A 7,862-nucleotide genomic window follows, 5' to 3' on the forward strand; every position below is an offset into this window, starting at 1 on the left:
GGGACAATTATACGAATGTAGTAAGTGACAATTAACAGATAGTTAAATAGCTTGTTGACTAAGATTAGTAACTTTCTAAGATCAATTGTCGCGCGATGGCTTTTCAGATCTATGTCCAACCAGTTGGTCGTCTCTTTCTTTAGTCATCATTACGTAAGACAGTGTGCAGTCAACTATTCCCGTCGGTTAACGACTTGAATCCAGTTAGTGGGTCACTAGGCCTAGAAAAAAGTCCAAGGAAGTCTTAAAGTAGTAATTGAACAACAATAGATCAAGATTTTTTACCGTATAGGTGTACAACCGAATCAGTAATCTTATTGATTTACCGACCTACCGCTTAATGCAAACGTTTAATTTTCACGATAATTTTTTAACGGGTGAAACTCTCGTATCGTCTTCCGAAGGAGGAAGTTTCGTTTCTAGATTTCGGAGATCTTTCTAACTTTTTGTGATATAACTTGTGTTCTTCTAACGTATAACATCACATGACTTAAGATCATATGAAGGGACATGAAATCGGTTTAACCCGTTTCTTGCCTCTTTTACCACACATACTCTGATAACCTCCTTCAAATCTTCGTTTTGAACATCCAACTCACTTTTAAGGTAATTTACTCTCCCAATTCATTATTAACCCCGAATACCTATTCGGGATGGAGTGGATGAGAGAGAAAACAGAAGATGGGTATGTTCTCTTTTTTTCTTTTTTTTTGGGAAGAGAGAGATTTGGGAAAAAGAAAATGAAAGATTGTGGAGAGAGAAGGAAAGAGAACATTGGAGAGGTAGTTTCTCCATTTAACCTATAAAACCTTCGAACTTCAACCTCTTCTTCGAACCTTTTCGAGAGATTACCACCTAGTTTGAAGAACTGATACCACTGATTCCACTCTAAATACCTAATCTTAATCTAAATCGATTTAGAAAATTTACTCTATAAACTCTAGGGATCCACAAAGATTTGATCAAATTAGTTCACCAAGTGGTACTAAAAATCCACAAGAACTCCTAAACTTTTGGATCCCGTACCTTAGCTCTAAAAACAGGGATTCGATCACAAACCAACCCCGAATTCCCCACCTTATTGGGGAATTGGGGGTTAAATAAGGGTTTGTGGATTTATTCCCCACCCCAATCGATTGGGGTGGGCTTCTTAATCCCCACCCTAATTTCAATTAGGGTGGGCATAAATTAAAAATTATATTAAAATTTTAATATTAAAATTTAATATTTAAAATTTTTAAATATTAAACGTTAGACTTTTAATTATAATCATAAAAATTTTAAATTTTAAATTTTAAATTTAAAATATAAACTTTAAAAATTTTACGAATTAAACATTAGAATTTTAATTATAATTATAAAAATTTAAAAATTTAAATTAAAAATTTAATATTTAAAATCTTAAATTTTAAAATTATAATTTTAAAATTTTCCAACTTTTAATCACAAAAACCTCCCAATTTTACGTTAACATTCATTTTATAATTTTATCAAGCACTTTACGTTTACAAGCACTTTAAACTTGAATTCTTTTAAAATTTTATCAACAAGGATTTAAAATCCATAAAAGTTTCAGTGTTTTCTCATCACTCTTTATAAAAAACCATGTTTTAATGCGATTTTAATTAAATTAAAATGAGGAGTTTTTATAAACGTTAGTATGTTAAAATTTAATTTTTTCATTTTCGAAAATAAAGTTATCTAATTACACTCCCATAAAAGCAGAAAAATAGAAAAATGGTTGGTGATAGGAAGAATAGGGTGGATGAGGTTGGTTTGTTATAAAAAGAATTAGGACCTGATTGAGGTTGAGGGTTGGTTTATGTTTTTTATGAGATTGGGGTGGAATTGGGACTTGAATTGGGATAGGGACTTTATTGATCAAAAAAGAATTGGGGCTTGGTTTGCCATCGATTCTCTCAACCTTAGTTTAACTGGAATATTTAGGGATTAACTTCCAATCAAGCTGTGACCCTTGTTGAGGCTAAACCTAATGCTGCTCCAATGCTGTAGGCTAACCTCCTTAAACTCTTTAAAGTAAGCAATTCGAACTTCACACGGCTTAGCTGAAGCTTCTCGGTCAACGAAAATTTAGCATCATTAACCATTAATTGATTCCACCCACCATGAGAGGCTTAATCAACCTAAAGAGATACAGGTTAAGATAAGTAACTCGTATATACATACATACACACTAATACGTAGAATCCTAAGTTCAATAGGAAAAGGTACACTTAACGTACGAAGGGTTCAATTACTCATCTGTTAACGTTAACTCTTGAAATATGAATACTACGTACTAAAAACTTGGAATCTCTATGTTCTTGATTATCCAACATACCTGCATCTTTTGTGTTACTTTGTGATCCACAGTAACACTACAGCTAGTACTTGGATCACTATTTTGATACTAAACCCACATTAGACAACATGTTCGTCTCTTGATTCTGTAACACAACGCTAATATGTACATCTTACATGATCTACAAAACGGTATCAGTGTATATGACACTCTATAATGTATGAATCGGTACTAGTGTATCGGATATCTCCATATAACGGCATCAACGTATATTAAACTCTACTCGTACAATCCCTAACCATCTAGGGGTTTATCACGGTAAGAAAATAGTACTCTCAACGTACTACATCTCAAGATACAATAGAACCCTATTCATTTAACATACTAGAACTTACACCTTATCTTGGATTATAACGTTCAGTATTGTAAAGTACATACTTTAACCTGTAACTAGTAACTCTTGGGATCTATACGAACACTTGATCACCACTCTGATCTCATACCTGAATGTGTTTTGAACACATCGTGATCCACATAACTATCAACATCTTGAACTTGGATTACTATATTTAACTCACCTTAAAGTTCACGGTTACTTCCAAAACTCAGTAACGTACATATTGCACTGTTGATCGTGGAACGGTAACTCTAACTTTATCTAGGGGTTTTCAACGATAACCCTAACTTTATCTAGGGATCTACAACAGTGTTCCCAGTCATCACTCAAGAGAACCAACTCTCTTGATCTAGTATGAGCGTATCAGACAATGTCGAACACCTCCAGCGCTGAGGTGTTCGTCACTCAAAGCCTCACAGTGTGCTTTTACGCCCGCTCCCAGTGCTGTCACGGAGGGGCCGTCTGTCGGTACCACCCCCGAGCCCTCACTTTCTGGAGAGGTGTACCGGCCGGTTCCACCACTGAGCCCTCACTTTCTGGAGGGGTGAACCGCCACACTGAACCCGAGCTGGAGTCCCACTCGGTCATACTAACCCAGCACTCCATTTTCCTGTCGACTCATATCCAGAACAAAAAACAATGGAACACCTTATAACATCATCACAGTGTACTAACCACTGCCCAGCTAATACGGAGGAGTTGTTTGTCCGTTTCCACCTACTAACCCAGCGCATCGCGGAGGGGTGTACCGACTCTCCCCACTCAACCCGAACTGGAATACCGTTCGAGAGATTAACCCAGTTCTCATTGATGCCCCAGTTTAACTCGTATAACCTGGAACCTTGCATAAAAGTAAGTATTTCTGTATCATCACAAATAAGGTCAAATACGTATCATATCAACAAATGATAAAGAACCAATAACATAGATGAATACGGAACTAATCTAGATCACCCTTTTAAGCCGCTCCAGTCGTCGGCTTGGGTGACCTTTGAAGAAAATCAAGAGTTGGGAGCAAAACGTCTCGATTGTTACTCGCCTCTCCGTGGCCTGACTCCGTACCCGCGACGCGGGATTTATCACCCCAGTGGTTCACATCCAATGGGTACAAGTTCATTTTCTTTTCTAACATTTTCATAAACCTTACTTTTACATTAACTCTTGTTTCTAACATAAAACTCCTTTACCGTACATGATTCATAATACATACATTCAACCTTTTACATACATATTTACACTAACAAGGTTATAACATTATCAATCTAAATGTTTGAGCGAGAACACTATACGGGAGTATGTCTTGACACAATACAACAAAAAAAACCTACTTTAAGTTACATAAATTAAAACAAATGCGGAACCTGCTTATCTCTTTTGAGACAGGCAAGCCGCCCAGACACGTACACGGGCGTATAGACGATATTTTATCCGCTCCACACTGTATAGAACCTTTCGCGTGATCATCCCTTCGTTTCCCTAGGTCCAACCGCTTCGAAGATGGTTTAGGCGGGGTTTACCCTGTCATTTACCCACCATTATTTATCTAAACCCCGTCATTTGTTCCGGTAAAAGTATTAGGTTCTTATTGAGAGATAGGGGGTTGTGCTTAGACGGACGCATTAATAAATTAAATATGTTATTCAAAATAAAAAAATCTTATAATAAAATCAAGATTTATAATAAATAAAGATTGTATTTATATTAAATTTTCTATTAACGAAATTATCATAAAAGTAAAAAATTTAAAGTAAAATTACTTTATTATTTTTTTAATTAAATTGTAAACTTAACCGTCTCGTCTAAGTTTCGTGGCTGTTCTCCGCCTAAGAAACCATCCTACCAAGTACCCTCCTTATAAAATGGCGTAGTGCTTTCGCCCCACGCTCCAATCCGTCCATACCACAACCTTCCCGCTCTCCGCCCTACCGAGAGTGGGGGTTTAGGCTGGTCAAACGTGGGAATAGGTGATCTTTCTAACACTTCGTAACTTTGTTAACTTGTACGTGCTTTCTTCTAAAGAGTTATACCTTTCGGGATCGGAGGATCTTTTCTCCAATCCAGTACCTGATCATCCAAGGGTATTTGAACTACACTCGAAGAAGAGAAACGGAGAAAGAAGGTGAGAAAGAGTAGAACACGTTAAGTTCGAAAGATGTAGTAGCGACGACGATAAAATGTATATGTTCTAACCAAATTTAGAATTTTAAAAGTGAGTTAAATTAAGTGGGAGGGGGATGGAATTCAACCATTTGTTAGATTTTTCTAATACAACAGACTGATTCTGTGATGTTTGGTTATTGGGTGGAGGTTTCTTTTCATCTAGCAGTCCCTTAATAGAAATTGAAGATCAAAATAGAAGTACGGCTATTATTGAAACATTTTCTCTTCAATCTTTTTTCACCTTACGTGTTTTTTATATACTGTTTATTTTTCTTTTGTCTTGTTTCCAAATACCATACAATTTAGTACACTATTTTGGACCTTAGTTTATTCGATTAATTCTATTTTTTAGAGGTTGTAATATTATTTTCCTTATTGATTAATTGGTCCAAACCTTTCGTACTCTCCCGAGGAGATAATAAAAGTTCGAAGACATTCTAATCTCCAGTTACCGTTACTTCTCGTTATTTATCCTGAAGACGAATATATAACTGTCATGCTTGGTGCCTTTAAATTAGGAATTCTTCGACGAATTTCATCTCCTAATGTCCTGTTACTCTTCTTTAACAATAATACGTTATCGTTTAATTTCTTATCTTCCATGTTCTGGTAAATTTACGACAAACAGTAATAGTAAAGAGGCGGTACGAATTCGTCTTTGCAACCAGAAACTATTGGTCTTCAAAACACGTAGTAGCAAATTTCGTAGTAGGAAATTTCCAGGAAATGAGTTTAGGTTGAGGAGGTTGATGAGACACTTTTGATACATGGTAGAGCATAGGCGTGGAGTAGAACGGATCTGTCAAATGGGGATAGGTTTTAGATGTTAATCATCGCGAAGGACTTAGAAGTAATCTATTCGGTTTCCTACGTTTAGTAAAGTTTGGTTAAAAGGGGAATGTTCAAGACGTTGTCGATATCAAGTGGCTTATGTAATTAATGGCTGTTTTTTGGATGGGTTACAAGACATACCTGAAACAATGCTAATTATTACAATTCCTAAAATATCCAACCGTTTAAAGCATTTCAACCAACCTCAAAACTTCTCAACTAGCGTCTTCAAAACTTCTCTTCTAAGTTTAACTTCTTGTTTCTAAGTAAGCCTTTCGAGCTGTGGATTCCATACTTCTTTTCTAGTAAACACCACTTCTATAGATTAATCTTATTCAAGTCTTCCGAATCTAACGAAATTTTGATGAAATGACTTGAAAAGACATAAGACCCTGGCCAGAGACTCAAGTTCTCTGGCTAAGGGGATTCCAGGAGTGACGCACTTGGATCTACGTTGGCCAGGGGACACTACTCTCTGGCCAAGGGCTTGGAACCATAAAGACAGCGCGTCGTTCCCTGGCCAGAGTTCGAACTCATAAGATATCACAGTGGATTTATCGAACCCATGTTGAGATTAAAATGTTAATTTGACTCAAAATTTTTAATAATCTTATCTAAGACTAATTTTACATAAAGTTAAACTAAAAAAATCGAAGGGCTAGTTCAATCTCAGGCACTTGAATACCCCATTTATCCTTCCATCGAGACTAATATTTTGCAGGAGTCAGCAGCCTTCCAGTGTTTGTTGATGCCTCACTTTACTTTTGAGTTAATTTGATTGCAGTATGAACATTTCATAATAATTTTTTGCTGTTTGGACTTATACGATTTTGGTCATTGGTTATTGCAGCTTGACATCGGTTACAGGACTGAACAACAATGAATATCAGATATCAAGGGGCAAGGTATATTACCAGGCTTTCAACTATTTTTGTTGTGTCGACCTTTTCTAGTATATCAGATATCAAGGTTTTTTGCCTTATTTTCATTCCTAAAGTCGCTGTTATTTACGAATAGTTGTGTGGCAGGAGCTAAATCGGTTGGCAGGGTTGAGTGAATCTTGCAACTTTGTGAAGGTAGACAACAATCCCCTCATGATTGTCTCCGTGAATGCAGACCCACCTATCTATACATAAAGTACATTATTAGTGTATCTCCTTTCATATCATAGCTACTCGCGTACTACTAGTTTAGCCTGAATTTTCCAGATAGATCAATCTTTCTATATACTCCTCCAAGGGAATATATTTGCTTACACTCCAAAAAGTGAAGTTGCTTAAAGAAAGCATTCAGAAATTTCAACATTTTTTAGATTTCTATATTTGCAAACGTGAGATCTCTGAATAGGTATGTTTCCTTTTATATTGAAGCTACTGCTAGTTTAGCCGCAGTACTGCCAGTTGTTTCCTTCTAGAGAGCTTTGCTTACGCTTTGAAATGTAAAATTCCTTAAACAAAATATTCAGATTTTCTGAAGTTATAGATTGCTGCATCTGCAAAATTTTGATTTCTTAATATATGGGCATAAATTTAATTCTGGAAGGATAAATTTGGCGTTCTGAGAGCTAAATGTGCATTGAGCAAGGTTTAAAGTGTCGTGGCACGGGAGTGTGCCGTTGTCTGCCTGGCATGGTATGGCACCGGTACGCTTCTGTGCCGACACTTGGTAACGCTTGAGTGCCGATGGATACGTATGACCTCTTACTGGCACACTTTGGCACGGATTTATTTCAGTTTTTTTAGTTTCAATAAACTCTTATAATATTATTTTGAAAGATTTAATCAAATAATTATGAATATCTATTATGTATAACTTACTATACTCATCAATTAATAATGTACTTGTAAGCTTTTTTATATGTAAAGTACAACTACACCTGATGCAGAATAAAAATTTTTACAGGTTAGAATTTTAAGAATGCAAAGGCATATTTCTTTATTTCTTTATTTTAAAATAAAAACGCAATCTTCTAACTTTTATGACTATTTTAATTTTCGATTTAATTTAGTTAACTATGACTTTAAATAAATTAAATAAACAGTATATTAAATAACGAATTAAAAAAACTATCTAGATGATTAAAAAACTTTTTTAATTAATTTTATTAAAAATTTCAATGAAATTTTTAATAAAAAAAACATAAAATATTTTCTTTTTGACATTATACCAGTT

This window comes from Ananas comosus, unplaced genomic scaffold (assembly GCF_001540865.1).
Source record: "Ananas comosus cultivar F153 unplaced genomic scaffold, ASM154086v1, whole genome shotgun sequence".
In the NCBI taxonomy this organism is placed as follows: Eukaryota; Viridiplantae; Streptophyta; class Magnoliopsida; order Poales; family Bromeliaceae; genus Ananas; species Ananas comosus.